A 20,370-nucleotide genomic window follows, 5' to 3' on the forward strand; every position below is an offset into this window, starting at 1 on the left:
CAGCCAAAAGACAAGAGATAAAGGGGGTAGGAGGAGAGCAGATGGAGCAGGGCAACCTGACCCAAGAGTTCCTTCAGAAGAATTAGTAGCAAGTGTCACATGAAATCAGTAGAATGAATATGTATGAACCTGTTTGGAAATTATATGCATATGTATTTGAGAGAGCCATAAAAAGAGACCTGAAGTTCACAGAGGTACACTTGCCTTTTGAGGGGAGTAATCCCCGCATGCATCCAGCGCTGCAATAAACATACCGACTTTACAACTTTCACAAATTGTGGAGCTTTTTTGATCTCTTCCACAAAGCAGTAGAGACACCTGTGATCTTACTGATGACCTCAGTGGGAATCTGACGCCATCCATCTTGCCACTTTTCTCCCAGGAACTGGATCTCTCGGGCAAGTCCTTTGACTTTGCTCTTCTGGATGCTGAAGCCAGCTTCCAGCAGACTCTGGATGAATTTCTCTCCTTTCTCAAATACTTCCATTGTCGTGTTCCCCCACACAATGATATCATCGATGTGCTGCAGATGTTCTGGAGCTTCACCCTTTTCCAGTGCAGCCTGGATCAGTCCATGGCAGATGGTGGGGCTGTGCTTCCACCCCTGGGGCAGTCAGTTCCAGTTGTACTGCATGGCCCTCCAGGTGAAAGCAAACTGAGGCCTGCATTCTGCTGCCAGAGGAATGAAGAAAAATGCATTGGCAATGTCAATAGTGGCAAAGTACTTTGCTGCCTTGGATTCCCGCTCGTACTGGAGTTCCAAGCATGTCTGGCACAGCAGATGCTGGTAATCGGCACTTGTTGCTCTTTCAACTTCATCCTACTGCAGATGGGTTTTCTGATAGTCCAGGCAAGGTGTTCAATGGCTTAATGTTCTCAGCCTCTGCAGCAGCTATGCCAAAAGCCCATCTGGGTCCCACTGGGTATTTGTAATAGCCATTCTGGAGGAAGTCTATGCCCAGAATACATGGGGCCTCTGGGCCAGTCACAATAGGATGTTTCTGCTGCTCCTTCCCAGTGAGGCTCACCTGGGCTCCCAACAGGGTCAATTGCTGCCATCCCCCCATCACCCCAGCAATGGAAACAGGTTGTGCTCCCACATGTCCCAATGGCATGAGGGTACACTGAACATCAGTATCAAATAAGGCATTGTATTTTTATGGCTCTGATGTGCCAGGCCGTCGGATCCACACCGTCCAAAAAATCCGGTTTTCCCATGCCTCTTCCTGGCTAGAGGCAGTGCCCTCCTAGCCCTGGTTGTTATTTCTTTTCTGGGCATACATGTAGAGGTTCCTTCAAGGGGATCTGACAGATCATACCCAGCAGCTTGGTCATGGGAGGCTGAGACTGCCTTCCCTTTAGTGGAACTCCCTTGGTTAGTGTTTCCCTCCTTGAGTTGATGCACCCATGCTGCCAGGACAGAAGTGGGTTTCCCATCCCAGATTCCCATGTCTGCTCCATGGTCACGCAGGAAGAACCACAGGTCAGTCCTTGGGGTGTAATCTGTCTCTCTAGCTGGGGGACGCTGGGCTCTGACTTTGGGGCCTGTGACTGGCACAGGTGCTGCACTGATCTTTCTCCCCTCCTCCTTCATCTCCCTCATCTCCTCTTATCAGGTCCTTGTTCACAGCAGAGACATGAGCCTGCATCAGGCTATTGATCATACTCTCACAATTTCTAAGCTTGGTGACAGAACCCACTGTCTCTCCGTAGTTATCAGCATTAATCATTGCAATGAAGGTGGTGTATTGGGATGGCCCTAGATTTGCCAGACTCCACAGCATTTGCCCTGTGCACCTGACCTTGTTGGGGTCATTATCATGCTGTCCATCCCTCCCAAAGTGTACCTCCAATATTGCCACTTCTCTCAGCTGTTGGATCCCTTCCTTAAGGGTCTTCCAGCACATTCTATGGTGGTGCTCCTGCATTCTCTCCCTGTGGACAAACCTCTCTCTGACACTCATTAAAAGCCGTTCCCAGAGGGAAAGGGACTCTGACTCCCTTACAAAAATCTGATTCATACTTGAGTCCTGGGTCAATGCTCATAAATTCCTTGCCTCACCACCATCCAGTTGCACTCCTGTACCCGTAAGGTCCCAGACCCAGAGTAACCAGGTTGTATAAGCCTCACGTCCCCATGGTATAATGTCTTTGTGCAGTTCACCCACAGGGACTTTTGTACATCAGGGACTCAGTGATGAAGTCAACCATTGGCTCTCCTGTGGGATGTGAGGGCCCTCCATTCTTATCCTTACCTGGATGCTCTGATTTCATCTTAGATCTCCTTGTTTCCACAGAGGTGACTGCTGCTGGCTGTGACTGCCTTTGCAGTTCAGCTGGAACCTGGATGGTTGTAACATCTGTGGGCTCCACTGCTGCACCATCAGACTCTCTCTCTTTGAGGCTGGGGGAGGGTTTCTCAACACCTGGGGAAATGTACTCCTGCAGCATCTGGCCCATCTCCTTCACCAGAACCCCTACCCATTTCCTACGTGGGCTGTGGGGCAGGGTCAGGCTCTGGGGCAGCAGCATTCCTTGTCTCTGGAGTAGGTGTCAACGTGGTTATCCAGGTTAATTTTCCTTTATCTCTAAATGCTAAATAGAACAACCACTGTATGATATCATTAGCATTTTGAGTGGATCTGAACCCTTTCAAAACTGGTGGTGCAGACCCAAAAGCTGGGTCAGGGGCTGGGAGAAAATTTCCCCCAGTGTCATTTCCTCAGAGTAAGTACCATTATTAAAAAAAACCAAAAACCACACAGTTAGTGTTTGATAGCTCTGAATCCATGTGCCTGCCTTCCAGCGGAAGTTAAAGATCCATTAATTCCTCACCTCATTAAGCCATAAAGCAAACTTGATAATAGCCACAGTAGCTTTAGTTAACCGTTAGCCATGTTCCCAGGGATGGCCAGGGTGCTCCTGATGGGGCAGAAGGAAGAGCTCCAGGCCCTCTGTGAGGGTGAGTGACGGCAGTGGGCTGTCAGCGAGGGCTGGCCGGGGAGCTGCAATGCCCGGGCAGGGAGCTGCAATCCCTGCCCCGGCTGCTGTGGGCTTCACTCCTTGTGGGGATGAGGCGCGGCGTGGGCAGAGCACACAGAGATTTCAGGGACATAGGTGAGGAGATAAATGACCAGCACCTTGCAGCTGATCCCCTTGGCCCCTCCTCTCTTGTGGCCATGGCAAGAGCTGGGTGGGATGGCCCTGGCAGGAAGGTCTCCTTGGATTCCTGCACATCCAGGTTCTGACTGTGGCTCTGTTCCTCTCTCTTTCAGCCCTTCAAGGCCTGAGTGAAGACAACAGCCCCTCCCATAGAAGCACATTTATACAGATGATATTTGAGGGAAGAGCTGCAGAACTACTTTCATCTGCTGGCTCAGAAGAACCAGTATCTCTTGAAGACCTCCAGATCCCTTGGAAGGTGAGACCACCTGGAGACCAGAGGAGACCAGCTGGACTTCCTGGCACAGCTGATGATTGGCACAGCTGAGCTTGTGGGAAGCTCCCATAGCTCCTGCCTTCTCCCTCCCTGTTGACAGCTTCCTGCCTCCAGCCCTCAGACCCTGCCCATCCCCTTTCTTCCCTCCCAGCTCTTCCTTTTGCTGCACCTTCCATTAATGAACAGTTTGGCTTCTTCACTTTGCCTGCATCTCTGTGGAGCTGGAGCAATGCAAATCCGGAGCCCTGGGACACACAGGCCCCTCCTGCCGTTCTCTTCCACACCATGTTTTGTGCACAGACACAGAGAAACGAGGGCAGATCAGGCTGGAAAGGTCCCTGTGTTGGAGGTCCAGTTCCACAACACTATGGAGTTACAGATCTTGCTGAACACGCTGGAGCCCCTGGGCTTTGGAAGAGCCAACCTGAGGATGCTCTGAACCCAGCTGTGAGAGATTCCATGGCAAGCATCCATGGAGAATAAAGGAGCTTGGAATGCTGGAAGGTTTCAAGAACAGCTTCCTGAAAGCACAACACTGCTCCATCCCTGCACAGGATCAGGAAGACGGCAGAACCAGAGACCATCTGCAGTGGGAAAATAGCGGGATGCAGAGGTTCAGGGACATCACACCATAAGCAATATGATCCAGTCAAGCCAAATTTATTATCCCTAAAAAGATTATATTTTTAATTATTCTCTACTGTCCATGCATCTCTAGCTAATACATGACTGGTTATCCTAACTGTTCATGTGTCTTAAGATAGGATGCTGATTGGATCATCTAATTTTCCATGTGTCTGGCTGTGGTTTTCTGTCCCACCCAAGAACTGTCTTTTTCCTTACTTTCCCCAGCTCACTGACAAAATTGCTGAGTCTGGATGACTCTTCTTCTTGTATCTTTTTCACGGATATACCAACCCCATTTTATGAATATGCCCATTATTGTTTGTGAACGTGTCCATTGTCCATTATCTCAAGCAGGCTGGATTGTGCATTGGCTGAATATGGCCTTGGTCCTGCAAAAACTCCTCAATCTGCAAAAAATCTTCAAAAACCATCCAGGCTTAACAGAGAGTTTTGGGTGTGCCTAAGAGTAAATGAAGTAGCAGCACAGTGCCCGAGACTCAGATGTGCCACTGTGCCAGTGCCCGGAGCGCTGCCAGGCAGTGCTGGGATCCTGGGTGTGGTTCTGGTCCCCACAGGTGAGGAATGGCAGCCCCAGGCTCAGACCCAGTCAGAAAGCCAACCAAGTGAGACCAGAGGGAGGGCACCCTTCCAGTTTCTCTTGGGCATGGCCACAAAACAACCCCTGCTGCTTCTTCCTCTGCCTGTGTTTGGGGTGTGCTGGTGGCAGAGCCAGCCAGGTTGTGCTCTGCATTCCAGAGCCTGTTGGGAGCTGGCATGAAAAGCGCTGCGTGCACAGCAGAGAGTCCTGGAAGGTGCTGGCAAGAGCGTCTTGTGGGGACAGAGCTCTGGGCTCTGGCTGGGAACAGCCTGGTTTTGCTGCTGTGACCGCAGGCAGGAGTTGAGGCAGGTGAAGAGGCAGCGGGCAGCTTGTGTTTGTAAAGGGCCTGGGGCTGGACCTCTGAACCTCCACCTGGACACACACTTGGGGGAATACGAGCTAGAGCTGGAGTGCCTGTCCTGAAAGGACCTGGAGTCATTCAGCCTTGCCAGCTTTTCTCAAGAGTGTGTTGGTGTTCCCCAGGAAAGCTCCACATTTGGGGAAATGCCCTTGGAGGAAAGGGGCTTGCTTCTCAAGGAAAGTGCTTCCCAGGGAGCTTCCAGTGAGGTGGGAAGAGTCATCCAGGAGCCCTAGGTCTGGCAGCCTGAGCTTGCCACCAGGGAGGGCCTTGGAGCAGATCCTCCTAAATGCAATCCCACGGCACGTGCAGGGAACCAGGGCATCTGCTGGAGGGTGGGAAAGCTCTGCGGAGGGACAGGGACAGCTGGGGGTCCTGGTGGGGCGTTGAGGGCCTCTGGGCAGGAGTTTGTGGCGGGGGTTGGTGTTGATGGGGTGTTGGGGAAGGAGTTGTCTGGAAGGTGAGAGATCTAGGCTAGAATTTGAGTCAGTTTGAAGGCAGCATCTGTGGTTTAGCACAGCTTTGGTTACAGAGGGCAGAAAGAATATCTGTGACTCTTCCTGTTCAAGATCCTGATTCTCCTGCAGGGAACAAGAGAGGAGAGCTGTATTTTACAGGCCACTTGGCTATCTGTACCAGGCGGAGGATTAGCCCTTTTGCCATCTACTCATTTTTTGGGCTGCTTTTGTAACTCTGAGTGGACTTTCATTCCTTGAGAGCTTTTATTCTCTAAGACAATTAAGATAATATCATCCCCTCATGGAAAACCACTGGCAAACCAAAGAATGGCCTTTTTTTTTCCTCTGTGTAGTGCTATGTTCTGTAAAGTGACTCTCAGTGGATGATGTTAGGGCAAATGAGTTGCTGCTTTGAGATGGGAAGCAAAATTCCAACTCTTCACTTCTCAGGCCATCCCAATGAATTGCAACATTTTGGAACTACTTGAATTGAGCAATGGGAAGTAAAGCTTTCCTGAACTGAGGATTCTTAAATGCCAGATTCTTCTGTGCCTTCACCACTAAGGTGTTTTTGTGCTAAAGGAAGTTACTTCAATGAGAAAATAATTTCAGCATGGAGTGAGACCTTCTGATGGAGATGAAGTGTTATCAGCAGTTGCTCCAGGTGCTCCTGCCCACAGCCCCTGCAGGAAGGAGCACAGCCCCCAATGCACATGGGCTTTGGCTCCCTCTGGCACAGAAGCCCCCTGGGGGCACAGGTCTCTGGGGCAGGAGATGTGCACCAGCACTGCCCGGGCTCGGGGGTGGCAGGTCTGCTTGGGTGGGGACTCTGCCACGCCTGCTGATGTCAGTGCTCCCCAGGTCCCAGGGCTCAGAGCAGCATTTGTGCCCTGGCCCACACATTTCCTCTCTGTCACACCCTTGGGTTTAGGATGGCCACCAGCCAGGACGTGTCCCAAGAAGGCCGGTCCAGCTACTGTGGAAGGCCCTGTGCCCCTCCCAGCATGGCTGCCTCAGCAGCTCCGGGGCTCCTTCTGCTGCCCTGAGCCCACAGAGCAGGGCGGCATTTGCTGATGGTCTGAGCCATTCCTAAAGACCCTGTCGGGCTGTTAAAGATAGAATCTGAAAATGTTAGCCTTTGTGTTTTCCCAGATCAATTGCACCTGTGTAAGCAGTATGATAAATGATATGATTGTTAGGTGTGATGATTATTTAGTAATTTAATATAATTATTATATAATCATAAGAAGAATCATGAGAAACTATGTCAGAAATTTAAGGGGGGCTATGCTCAGCTGAAATCTATGTATACAGTAGAACAATATAAGTTTAATAATTAACATGAAATTTATATAACAATCGAATATAAAAACATGTTCATCTCGACTGTATGTGCAGAGTCAGATTTGGGTTTGTACCCCTGACACCCAGAGCTCTTCAATAAAAGCACCTGCATATAATCATTCTCGTGATTATGTGTTTCCGAACTCTAACAGGGCTCGCTTAGACACTTGGGATGAGACATTCCTTCCAGCCTGGGCCACTTTGGGAGGGCTGGGGGCGGCCCCAGGGCGGGGGGCAGTGTGTGCAGGGGCCCTTTGTGACACGGTGCAGCATGGTCACTGTGGCATAGAACGGGTGCCCAAGGGCCCTTTGTGACACGTGGTGACATAGGAGCTGGCAGTGACAAGACCACGCCACAGTGCTCGGAGAACGCAATGGGACAGGACAGGACAGAGCGGTGCCGTGAGGAGCCCCCGCACAGCGCGCTCGTTCGTGTCTGACCCGGAGCCTTTCCGAGGCGTTATTCCTGCAGCTGACCTTGAGGCCAGACCACAGGACTTGCTGTCCTGTAGCCTTCCCGAGGCTTCTCTTTTGAAGGTGCCTTCCAGGCACGATTGTAGAACCTACTGACTCGGAGCTTTTCCCAGCCATCTCTCCTGCAAGACATGGAGCAGAGAGCCCCAAGAGTGCCAGAGCTGGCCTGGGGGGAAGAAGAGGATGAAGAGGAAGAAGGCCCTGGAGCTGCCCCAGCACAGGATTCTGAAGAGGTGACGCCATTCAAGCCACCACAGGAGGGTGAGTGGCAGAGCTGGGCCACAGGGTTGGTGCCTGCAGCCAGCTTGTTGCCATCCCATCCCATCCCATCCCCTGGGGCATCCTGGGGCTGTCTCTGCCTGGGGAGTGCAGGGCTGGGCTCTGTTTTCTGGCCTCTCCCGCAGTCCCTCAGCTCTCCCTGTGCTCACTCTTTGCCAGGTGCAGCCGTGGAGCGCACACAAGAGCAGGACCCCACCCATGGCCTCTTCCACAGAACAGCGCAGGTACCTGCAGCCACCCCCACCTGGGCTGGGCTTGCTGTCACCATGCTCGGAGCATTCCGTGCAACATCCCTATCTTCCTGCCCTTCTCCTACAGCTGGTTTGCAAATTCATGAGGAGAATTCGGGAAGAAGAGACCAGCCCTGTTGGCACTGGGCTCAGAGCATATTCACACATCTTCAAAACAAAGACCAGTGCTGCCCTCCTGGATATGCTTGTAGAGGAAGGCTTTTCCAATCCAAAGCAAGTAAGCAGCCTGTGGCCAGGGTTTGACCCTCCCAGGAATTGCCTGGCCTCCCAAGCCACTCCTGCTGGTCACTGGAAACCTTTGAGGCCATGGCAGTGTGGTGGGAAGGGCAGCTCTTCACTGTGGAAGTTGGGGACATTCCTCCCCCTGGCAGCTTTCCAAGTCTCCCCATGCCTTCTCCAGGTGCCTGCCCTGGTCAGGTACATCCACCAGTGGCTCCTGGACAATCAGTTTGCTGAGCACAGGCTGAACAGGACCCTGCTGGATCTCACCGAAGCACAGCCTGCTGACGTAGTCATGACGCTCCTGCGTGTGGCCCCATCCTGTGACAGGTATGGGGCCCACCTGACCAGAGGGCTCAGGGCTCCCCAGCCCATCAGCCTGTACAGCCTGGCCCAGGTGTCTAACCAACAGAGACTTCCAGGGCCCTCTGGCTGCTCTCTTTGCCAGCCCTTGCATTCAGCTCTCAAGCCTGCTGCCATGCTCCCTCACTGACCCTCAGGGGCCTGTCCCCACAGGACTGGGCTGCCTGGGTGCTGCTGGCCAGGGCCAGTGGGCAGAGGCAGAGCTGGCAGCCAGCTCAGATCCCCACTGCTGCCCAGGCCACGGTGCTGTGTCTGAGACCCCCCCTTGAGACAGAGCTCTAACCCCACAGAGCTGCTTTGACCATGTGGAAGACCATCATGTGCTCGCCCAGGACTGCGGAGCCGGCGCTGCTGATACTCCTGGATGTGCTGGGGAGCTGGCCAGAGCACAGCACGTGCACCTCTGATGGGGACAAAACGGGTGTCTTTGTCCTGGCTGTGAGTTTCTGAAACTAGCTTTTGCTGGCTCCAAGGCCGCCTCTCCAGCAGCTCTCCATCTTCCTTCCCCCATTGCATCTCCCTCCCTCAGGAGCTGGGCTGAATCCTGGCCTCGGAGCAGCTTCAGGGACACCAGGCCCGGTGCTCCCCCTGTGTCCCTCTGGGCCTCTCCGTCCTGTGCTCGGGCCCTGCCACACAGACACCTCGGCACTGAGCACTGTCTTGGGGGGCTTTGTCTTTTGCAGGCAACTGTGGTGATGTGGAAGATCCTCCAGGTGCCCTGTGTCCCACATATGGTGACCGTGTATTTCCCACGCCTATTTGTGCAGCTGCTCTTCCAAGTCTTCTTCAGCACTCTGGATGTGCCAGAAGAGGTCGATACCTTCTGGAACAGATGCCTGGAACAACATGGCCTTGCCACCAGCCCCAAAAGGTGCTCCATCCCACTCCTCTTATCCCTGCCACATGGCCTGCAAACGAGCCAGTGCTCCCAGTGTGACCTGGGCTTTGCTCTGCACACAGGTTTTCAGTGCAGACCCTCAAGTCCCTGCTCTGCCGAATGCAGCAGGAGGACGTGGTGGTGGCAATGGAAGGCAGTTGTGGCTGGGACATGCTGCTGTGTGCTTACACCCACCACTATGCCGTGGGTATGCTGGCCAGGTGAGACCCCCTTCTCCCCACTGCCTCTGACATTTGTGCTCTGTGCCCAGGCTGCTCCACACAGATCCTGTGGTCATGAACCAGAGGGCCTTGTCACCAAGGGATGGCCAAGAAGACTGGCAAAAAGGCCTGGAGAGGAAAGTGCCCACAGGGAGCCGCCTCCCAAATAGCCCAGGGTCCCTTGCAGGATGCTGGGGAAACACCAGACCTTTGTGAGTCAGTCCTGGCAGAGGTTTATCTCCATGGCCCACAGTCTTGGTTCCTTTTTCTCCTTCCAGGGAGATGTGCTGTGTCTCCATCCCCTTGTGTTCCCGCATCGCTCGCTACCTGCTCCGGCTGCTCAGCACACAGGAGCCACGCTGGGAGCTGCCTGCCCTGGCCTTCCTTGTGGAGGTGAGCCTGATGGCCAGCGCTGCCTCGCTCAGCTGCCTCCCAGCTCTCTGCCCTCTCGGAGCTGCAGCTCCCTGGGACGGTGCCCGTGCCCTGTGCTGCTGCCTGGGCCCAGTCCTGTGAGGTTCTGGGATCCTGCCAGCCGGGTCTCCTGTCACTGCCCTGTGCCTTTCAGGTCCTCGCGTGCCTGGACTTGAGTGAACGTGGTGCTAACAGAGTCCTGCAAATCTTATCAAGGCAGCTGCAGAGCGAGTGCAGGGAGAGGCGTCCCCTGGCACTCAGGGCCCTTCTCGATCTCATTGATAAGCCCTTGATGGTGAGAAGGGGGCAGCGGCTAAGGCTGAGCTGGGGAATGCAGTCGCTTGGGCTTGGCTGGGCTTTGGGTGCCAGGGCAGCTGCTCCCAGCTCTCCTGCCTCCCTGTTCAGCTGCCCAAGTGCTTCGGGACAGACCTCTGGCCTCCAGGCCCTGCAGCAGCAGGATGGCGTTTCACAAACTTGTGTTCCGCACAGACCGAAAAAATGTGGAGCCTGACTGAAAGTCTTGTGGAGCTCTTGTGGGACACAGATGGAGAGATAGTTAGCATGACAGTCATGCTCCTCAGTTTTATCATCTTGGACAATGACAAGCTGCTGCCCAGCCCCATCACACTGCAGCTGCTTGAGGCACTCCTGCCACTCTTTGACCACGTAAGGCTCGCTGCCCCCAGCCACGGCCACTGGCTGCTGCCCGGACACTTTGTGCGCTGTGGATTGGCAGGCTTATGCCAAGAAGAGCCCCGTGCACCCAATGCTGAGGTTTTTTTTTCTTCCTTTCATACAGAACAATAGCCAGGTGCAGCTGCTCTCCATACTGCTCTTCCGAACATTGGTGACTCTTCCACTGGAAAAGGGAAAAAAGGCCCTGAAGACACCCTTGCGCCAGAGCCTGCTGCCACTCTTCTTCCACTGCCATGATGAGAATCGGCTTGTGGCTCAGGTGAGGACTCAAGGGCTGCTGCTGTCCCCCTGGCAGGGGGCTCGGCTGCCTCCTGCCCTGGTGCCTGCAGGGCTGGAGCCTCCTCCAGGCCTTGGCACAGGGACGCGGGTCCTGTGCCCTGGGCTGTGGGGCCATCTCTGCAACTCTGCTGCTCTCCAGGCTTCTCAAGAAACACTGCTTGGTGTGGCCGAGTTCCTGAAGAGGAGGGATCTTGAAAGACTGATCAAGAACCAGAAGCTGTGGAAGTTCATCGAGCGCCTGGTAAGGACGGCCTGGAAGCCCCAGCCTCAGCCTGGAGAAGCCCCCAGAGCACGGTGCTCAGAGTGCGGGGCTGGCAGCTGTGCCCCTGCCCGCTGTTGCACCCAGAGGCCGCGCGGGCTCTTCTCCAGGCTCCTGTGGGCCCGAGCCGGGGGCCGATGCAGCCCCGGCCCGGCGGGGCTGTGGGGCAGGCGGGCACCGCGGTTCTCCGGGCAGCAGCCGGCCCTCTGCCCCCTCCAGAGCCCGGCGCCAGCGGCTGCTGGCCGCGCCTCAGGGCTGTGCGGGCAGGGGAGGCCGGGGCTGGGCGAAGGCAGCGCCCGCCCGAGGGGCTGAGCCCGCGCCAACCCTTCCCTCCTGCCGCTCTCTCCAGCTGGCAGAGGACAGCAGCAGAGCGGCCGAGCACCAGCGCCGGGCCCTGCCATACCTGCAGAACCCACAGGAGTCCCTGCGAGCGGCGGCCATCAGGTTCATGGGTGAGCCACGAGCCCGGGCTCCCTCCCCGGCCCGCCGCAGCTCGGCCCCAGCCCCGCCTGCTGCCCCGGCAGCGCCAGCCGGGCCCGGCGCCGTGGAGCCCCGCCCGGCCTCGGCGCTGCTGCCGCCCTCTGGCAGCCGTGCCCTGGGCCGGCAGCGTGCGGCAAGGGCCGGGCTGAGCCCTGCCGGGCCAGCGGGGCGTGTGGCCACAGCGCCGGCAGCGCCGCTGGCAGGGAGCTGTGCCGCTGGGGCCGTGACAGGCTCTGTGTTCCCAGGGATGGCCGGGCAGCACCTGAGGGGGAAGAAAGAAGAGCTCCGGCTCATCTGCAACGGTGAGTGAGGGCAGCGGGCTGGCAGCGGGGGCTGGCGGGGGAAGCTGCAAGCCCTGCCCCGGCTGCGGAGGGCTCTGCTCCCTGTGCGGCCGAGGAGCAGCGTGGGCAGAGCACAGAGAGATTTCAGGGCGCCGTGGGGGATTCGTGGCCAGCAGCTTCGTGCTGGTCCCGTTGGCCCCTGCTCCCTCCTGGCCATGGCTAGAGCCAGCTAGGATGGCCCTGGCAGGGGGCTCTCCTCGGGTCCCCTCAGATCCAGGATCTGACTATGGCTCTGTTCCTCTCTTTCAGCCCTTGAACACCTGACAGAGGACGCCAGCAGTGCCGTGTCAGATATGGCATTTCAGACATTGTATGTCCTCCAGTCACTACAGAGTCAGCGATCTTCTGTCTTCCAGAGGCTGCAGGATCAGCTCCGCAGGGCATGGAGGACACGGCCTCGTCTGTCAGGGCTCGGCTGGCTGCCCTGCTGGAGCTCTGCAGAGAACTGAGCACAGAGGCTCTGTCTGCTGGGGCCACCTGAGCCAGCAGGAATTTTCTATTTCTTTCAGATTGTTCTTTTCTTCTTTTTTTTTTCTTTAGTATATGAATATAGCTTTTCTATGAATATAGTTTTTTTCTTTAGTACATGAATATAGAGTGTGTTATAATACACAGACTCCCAGGATCTTTCTTTTGCTTCCCAGGGTCTCCAGGGCATAGGGGAAGAGGGGGAAAAGGGTGCTTGGGCTCAGCAAGCTTCCCAGGCATGCAGTGTAGCAGGGAAAATGGCCAGAAGCCCCTTGGCCTTTGGTGGTTCTTCTGAAGCCTTTGTGCTGCCAACAAGCAGGTGGTCAGGGGCCAGAGCTTTGAGGATCCCTGTGAGAGCGGTGCCTGGAGATGGCCACAAGCCCTGTGCCAGGCAGGAAGCGCCATCCGTGTCCTCCTGCCCGTGTGGCGCTGGCTGGATTGCTGAGGGCTCCAAGGTGCCTCTGGATCGAGCTCCTCTGGAGCTGCTGTGGGGCTGCGACGCTGCTGCCGGGCAGGTTGGCCGGGCTGGGGGAGCCCCTGAGGGGACGGGGCCAGGAAGGGACAAGGGGCTTTGGGAGCCCTGTGTCATGGTTTGACCCTGGCACAATGCCAGTGCCCTCATGAAAATACTTTCTCTCTGGTGTCTGCTGTGAGATGTGATCAGAAATAGAGCAAAGCAGGCTCCAGCTTAGGAACAAAAAGGAAATATATCTTTAATAACCTACGACTATGTCTAAAGAGAAACACACAGAACTCGGAATTAAAACTTTCAAAAAACATTCCTCCTCCCCCCACCAAATTTCCAATACATCCACCCCTCAGATCATCAACTCTCAGTCCATCACCACCCTTTAGATAATCAATTCTCAGTTTATCAAGTCGAGAGGAGTCCCTCTTGTACCATTGGCTTCCCCAGGAAACACAGTTGAAACTTCTTGTGTTTCCATGTCCCACGTGGCACTGCCCAGAGAACATCTGCCATGGTGACATCTTCCTTTCATGCCCAGTGCTCTCACCACTGCGCCTGGACCAGAGCTGCTTCTGGGGTTCCCCCTTTAAGGATGCTCTGCCCAGTTCCAAAAAAGCACAGTCTCTCACTTTCAGGAAACCTGTTCCCCCCCAAAGTCATCCCCTAGGGCCGAGGGGTCTTGAGAACAGAGATCTTCTTCTTCTTCCCTGAAGACGGACCGCACCACCACCACCCTCCTCACCCATCGTCTCTGTTCACGAGCCATTGACTCCCACCCAAAAACTCAGTCTCTGTGTCACAGGAAAAATGGTTCTGTCCATGGCTATACAAGAAAATTCCAGCCAAAGGCCACTCCATCACCTCCTCTCATCTAAGATTCTTCTCAACTTCTCTCATGGCTCATTTCCTCTTATCTCATCTCTATCCCTCTTCTCATTCAACTCCAGGAGAATCAGGATTTGTAAGGTTTATTTGGGATTTGGGGGTTTTATCTCTTTGATTGGTTTGCGTGGGTTTGTTTATTTGGGTTTTTGTCTGTTTTGGTTTGAGCTTTTTATTTGCTTTTTTATAAATGACTGGTTAAGTTGGCATAGCCAAACTGAAGAAAATGTAAACCAGGCTCGACTTTCCAGAAATTACTTTTGGCTGGGTTTAGCTGCATCCCCAGGCTAAGGAACACCAGTATATTTGCAGATTTTGCTCTGCATCATCAGCCTGGCCAGACTCTGCTCAGTGTTTAACAAATGAAGAAGGCAGTGGACATTGTGCCAAGCTTTCTCTCAAACAGAAAAACCTGGGTCAGCATCACAGAAAAGAAGAAAAAAAAAATAATCCCCAGTTAGAACAGAGCCAGTGTCTCAGCATCTTCCCCTCCACTGTTATTAATTTTGTACATTTAGAGGCAAACCTGGGCCTAAAGCTTCTATCTCTCAGTTCCTGATGCTCGTTGCTACCCTTCAGCCTTGACTGGCCCTGATATAACTGACTGCTGTCCAAGTGGGGCTGGGGATGCTCAGCCTGGAAAGAGGAGACACTGGGGGGGCCTCACTGTGGCTCTGCAGGACTGGAAGGGTCCCACAGGGAAGAAGGGGACAGAGTGTTCAACAGGGCCTGTGGGGACAGGACAAGCGGGATGGCTTTCAACTGCAGGAGGTTGATTGAAGCTGGATCTAAGGAAGCTGCTGTTTGACACTGAGGGTGGGGAGGCAGTGGCCCAGGCTGTGCACAGAGGCTGTGGGTGCCCCATCCTTGGGAACAGGGCTCCCCCAAGGTCTGGGGAAAGATTGCTCAGCTTGGAACAAGATGGTCTTCAGAGTCCCTTCCAAGCCCAACCATTCAGGGATCCCATCATTCTGTGATCTCCATTGTCCACTTCAGGTTGGCCCTGGACTCCTGGGAACTGTGATGTCACCTCCCCCGTTCCAAATGGAACTGCCAGCACCCGGCAAAGAGCCCAAGACAGCCCTTGGCCGTTGTGTCAGCGCACCCTTCGCTCTGCTCCTGCCCACTGCTGTCACCCTCCTTGTCACCTGCCCCTGCTACCCCCATCAGTCCTGAAAGCTCACTAGTGCCTGGATTTTGACACCCATCCCTACAGGATGCTCCCATTTGTCCTGAGGAAGGTATGGTGCCATTGCATGGAGGTGGACATCCCCAACTGCCCGGGTGGGCTGGAGCTCTGGGGGCCTGGTGTGGGACAGGGACTCCACTCTGAGATTCTGCCACCTCTGCAGGCTGTCACCGACAGAGAGGAGGAGATGGAGGTGGAAATGCAGACTTATACAGTGGAGGACGTGGAAATGGAGGAAGAAGAGACTGGAGACGAGGAGATGGAAGTGGATATGCAGACTTATACAGTGGAGGATGTGGAAATGGAGGAAGAGGAAACTGGAGAGGACGAAATGGAGGTGGAGGTGGATGTGGATGTGGAAGAAGAGATGGAAGTGGAAATGGAAGACTACATAGAAGACATGGACATTGATGAAAAAGATGAGGAAGAAGCCATGATCTTGGGATAAACACCAATGCCAGCAGCAGGACAGGCATGTGGTCCCCACAGGCAGAGTGGGTCCCCTGCAGCCAGGCTGGGGCTGGGCTGGTCCCTGCTCAGGGACGTGGCACCCTGTGCACTGGATTCTGCAGGCCATCCCCAGCTGGTCCTGTGCTCGCTTTGGGCCGCACAAGCTCGATCCCAGACCCAGCCAGGCTCAGTTCTGGTGGCAGAGTCCTGCTGGGCCAGCGTGTGCCAGCCTGGGGACACATGGAAGAGCCCTCTGTGCCTGACTGCAGTGACCATGGCACTTGCTTTTCTTCCAGGACCGATGGACATCCCGGATAGAGATGCCACCCTTTTGTACATACGTTTTACAGTTTTTTGTCTTCTTCATGATATAGGATGTGGGGCTTTTTTTCGATATCTGCAAATGCATTTCATATATTTTTGCTAGATATGTTCTTATGTATATACTTTCTCTGGATTGTTGTTGTTACAAAATGTATATATGTTCTATGGATTGTTGTTGTTACAAATATTCTTACAATGTAAAAGTGTTCTGTATTCTTGTTGCTGTTCTTCTGAAAATAAACAAATTTTCTTTTTCACACCACAGTTCTCTTTGCATTATGGGCACAGGCAGCATTTGCAAAGTTGTGGTTTGCACTTTCTCCAGGTTCCCATGGCTGGAGGTGCCTGGGGGAGCTGGCACAGCCACCCCAGGAGTGGGGGTACCTGTGCACAGAGGGGTCCCACTGACAGAGGTCACCCTCTCCTTGCAGTTTCTCTGGACACACTTGGAAGCTGTAGGAGCAAATCCCAGCGTGCCCTGTCCCATGGGATCCCATGTTGGAGCAGGGCTGAGCCTGCCTGGGCCTGCAGAGCCTCAGCCATGAGTGATACTGGGGGATACTGGGACAAACTGGGGACAATAGGGACACTGGGGACATTGCGGAGAAGACTGGGGACACTGGGGCATCCTGTGGATGACATTGGGGGGGAACTGGGAATGACCTCAGGTGTGTTGGGAGGGACTGGGCTGTACTGGAAGGGATTGGAGGGGCACTGGGGTTGTATTGGTTTCTACTTGGGTTGTACTGGGCTGTACTGGGGTTGTACTGGTCTGTACTGGGGATGTACTGGTCTGTACTGGGAGGGACTGGAGAGGTTGAATGGGCTGTTCCCGCCTCCAGTACCTCCCATTTGCCAATGCCCCACCCATCACTGCCCACAGCCAATCAGCGCCAGAGATCGGAGCCTCGGAGGCGGTGCCTAGGGTCAGCGCCATCTTTTATTTTTGCCTACAACTCCCATCATGCCCCGTGGCCAGATTGAGCCCCATTGCAGCTGGGACTACAATGCCCATCATGCCCCGCAGTCCACAGAACCCGGGATCTGCTCCCCATCTGTCCCATGAGTGTCCCCCAGACCCTGCAGGATCCTTCAGCGACCCCTCAGAGCCCATTTGGGACCCTCCAAAAGCGTCCCCGGATCCCCTGAATCCTTCCAACCTCAAAGATGCTCGGCACAGCCACTTCTGGGAATTCATCTCCTCTCATCCCGCGCGACCCCAGAGCCCCTCAGAACACAGTCTCGTGCCTAAAACTCCTTCCATGCCCCGCGCCCTACAGAGCCCGGTTAGAGCTCCCCGAGTACTCCACAAGGGCTCCCGAACCATTTACGTTCCCTCGAGGACCTCAAGTCGGGGCTCGGACGCAAAAGTGTCCCCCAAGAGCCTTCCCAGACCCCCAAACATCGTGTTCCAACCACTTCCGGGACTTCATCTCCTGTCATACCACGCGCCCCAGAGAGCCCCGTCAGAGCCCCCTGAGGGCCCGCCCGGATCCCAAAGGGCCCCAAATTTTCCTCCCTGGGCTCCAAGGGCCCCCCTGCACCCCCAAGTGCTGCCCTGGACCCCGAACTGTCCCTCAGAATCCCTGAGTGCCCCTCCAAGTGCCCACCCGGCTCCCCCAAGTGTCCTCCAGAGCCTCAAGTTCTCTCTGAATTCCCTCCCCAGACCCAAAACTGCCCCAAATGTGCCCCAGAAACGTCTCCAGGGCCCCCAGAGTGCCCCCCCTTGACCCTATGGGAGAAAAAGATGACAAAAATTGTTGAAAAAGCCAATCACTTCTTTTTTAAAATCTTAAAAGTTTAATAGTAATAATATGGTTATAAAAATAGCAATACAATTAGAGTAATAATAATTTGGACAAGTTGAATTAGGACAATATGAGACAATAGAAACAAAGAGTTACAGATGTCCGGGTACATTTTTCTGGGCAGCGCAGAAAAAACACCTGTTAACAAAGGATTAACCCTTAAAAACAACAGCCTGTTGCATATTCATACACTTCATACATGATGCTTAAATTCCATTCAAACACAGGATTCTGTCTGGTCATCGTCAACTTCTTCCTCTGAATCCTAACAGCGCCTTCAAGGCAGGAAGAAGTTCCTTTCTTCTGATAACAGGGCAATAAATACTTTTTCTCTGAAAGATTTAGGTGTCCTGTGGTTGCTATCTCCCTGCAAGTCCTTTCTTTAAAAAAGTATCCTACATAGCATAGTTTGTTTTTTAACATTTTTTATAACCTAAAACTATATTTAACAAACTACTTAGGAGAATTAGTACAGCATTACTTTCTAACACAAGACATACAATATTCATTTTATTATTTGCGAAAAGCCAATCATAAAAAAAGTATTTTTCACAAAAATAACGCCAAAAGGACTGCAAATATTACTATTTACCATAGAGAGGAAGAAATAAATAGCCAATACAGATTAATTACTAATGAAGGGAATTGTGTTACTTAGAACCAATGACCAATGATTTTCTTGGTTGCTAAAAATATATTGATTTTTTAGTATAATTAAAAATTATGTTATGCAATATGGAATAATAGTATCATAAATTAGAATAATAACATTATGTTTTATTAATTAATAAATTTTATGTATAAGGGAAAATGCTTGCATTTTTTAATGTTTGTCAATGTCAGTCCCACCCAGGTGGGTGATGTCAGACATGGTGAGGCTGGGGGTGAGGAGCAGCTTGTCCAAACAGGCTCAGCCTGCAAGGGGCTCATTCTTCTCCCTGCCCAGACCTCCTAAGGAGACATTCAGCATCAAGATCACCTGGGGAATGCTCTGTCACCTCTTCTCTGAAATGAAAAATAAAAAAATATTTCCTTGACTAGAACCAGATATCATGAGGTGCACTTTGGAATCTCCCTCCTGAAGGGAACTCCAAGCTGACTCCAATCCCTGCACAAGCCCTGGAGACTCACAGACAATGGAAGGGAGACAAAGAGCTCCTGAGGGCTTTCTGTATTTTAATCAGCCCCACGGTGGCTTTGGGGCTGGCTCCAGGAGCCTCAGGCAGCGAGAGAAGGATGAAGAAGCTGCTCAAGGAGTCAGCAGCCAAACTCCAAGTGCCTTGGAGCACGGCTGGGCCCCAGGGAGGGCAGGGAGTGCCCAAGGCTGCCCAGGCAGTGCTGAGAGCAGATCCTTGAGGCCAGGAGTGCAGGGAGCCCAAGGCTCTGGGCAGGGCACTGCAATGCTGAGCAAGGCCTGGCTTGGCTGCAGGGAGCAGAAAGGCCAAGCCCTGAGCCCAGCCTGGGCCAGCAGGGCCTGTCCCTCCCGGCTGGCTCGGGGCTCTGTGTGGGCCAGGGGGATGTGAGGGGCAGCAAGGACAAACGCCATCAGCCTGCAGCCCCTGCCAGCCTCCCCAGGGAGGCCGAGGCAGAACCAAAGTGCAGCCCCTGCCAGGAAAGTTCCTCCTGTGGGGCTCCAGAGGCGCTGCCCCAGCCCAGGGCACAAAGGCCTGGGTGCCTGTGGCCCTGCCAGCCCTGCCCAGCCCTCGGCCATCTGTCCTGCAGGCTGTGCCCCCTGGGCGTGCTGCTCCTCTGCCCTGGCCGGCTGCACTCGCCCATCTCGCTGTGCCCCAGCATTTCTCACCCAGCTTTTCTGGGCCCTCCCTGGGCTCCCTGCACCCAGCGCTGCCGGCTCCTGGCACACAGAGCCCGGCCATGGCCCAGCCTCACGCTGGGACACCTCCAGCACCAACATTCTGCCCTGGGAAGGACTTTGCTTTCTCCTCAGCTCCAGGCTGAACCTTCCAAGCTGCACTTGGGGGAGGCTTCATGCAATTCCCACTGCCAAGGAAAGCTCTGTCTCCTGCTGCTCACAAACAGAGAAGGGCTGGAGGGAGATGTGCTGGTCAGAGGCTGTTTGGGGCGCAGTGACCATGAAAATATTGGGTTTCTAAATATTCTGTGAAAGGATGGGCATCAACAAATCTTCTACACTGGAGGTACAGAGAGCAGACTTTGGCCTATTGAGGATTCAGATTTGGAGAATACCAAATCAGGTACTGATTTTTTAAAGGCAATCAACACATTAAAACAAAGGGATCCAAGAAGGATGGACACATCTGAAGAAAGAAATTTTGGAGGAGTAGCAAAAGCCTGTCCTGCTGGTCCAAAAAGTGAGCTAGCAAGGAAAATGACTGGCCTGGATGGGCATGGAGTTTCTTCCAGGAACTCACAGAAAAAAAAGTGGATGCATCATCTTTGGTCAGGGCGGGGGGGGAACTCAGGAAATGTTTAAGGATGTTGCTAGAACCTGCAAAAGGAAAATTTTAGAGATGAAAGGTTCATTAGAGCTTAACCTGGCCACTTCTGTGAAGGATAATAATGTTTTTATAAATACATTAATGGCAAAAGGAGGGACAAGTACAACCTCCATTCTTTTTTGGATATGGGGAGGAATACAGTAACTAAAGCTGAGGAATAGGCTGAGGTATTTAACCCCTTCTTTGCCTCAGTTTACAACAATACGTCAAGTTGTCCTCAGGACAAGTGTTCTCCTGAGCTATAGATGGGGACAGGGAGCAGAAGAGCCCCCCTGTAATCCAGGAGGAAGCAGCTGGGGACCTGCTGAGCCACTCAGATGCTCACAGGT

The sequence above is a fragment of the Fringilla coelebs genome (assembly GCF_963513975.1).
Source record: "Fringilla coelebs genome assembly, contig: SCAFFOLD_30, whole genome shotgun sequence".
Classification (NCBI taxonomy): domain Eukaryota; kingdom Metazoa; phylum Chordata; class Aves; order Passeriformes; family Fringillidae; genus Fringilla; species Fringilla coelebs.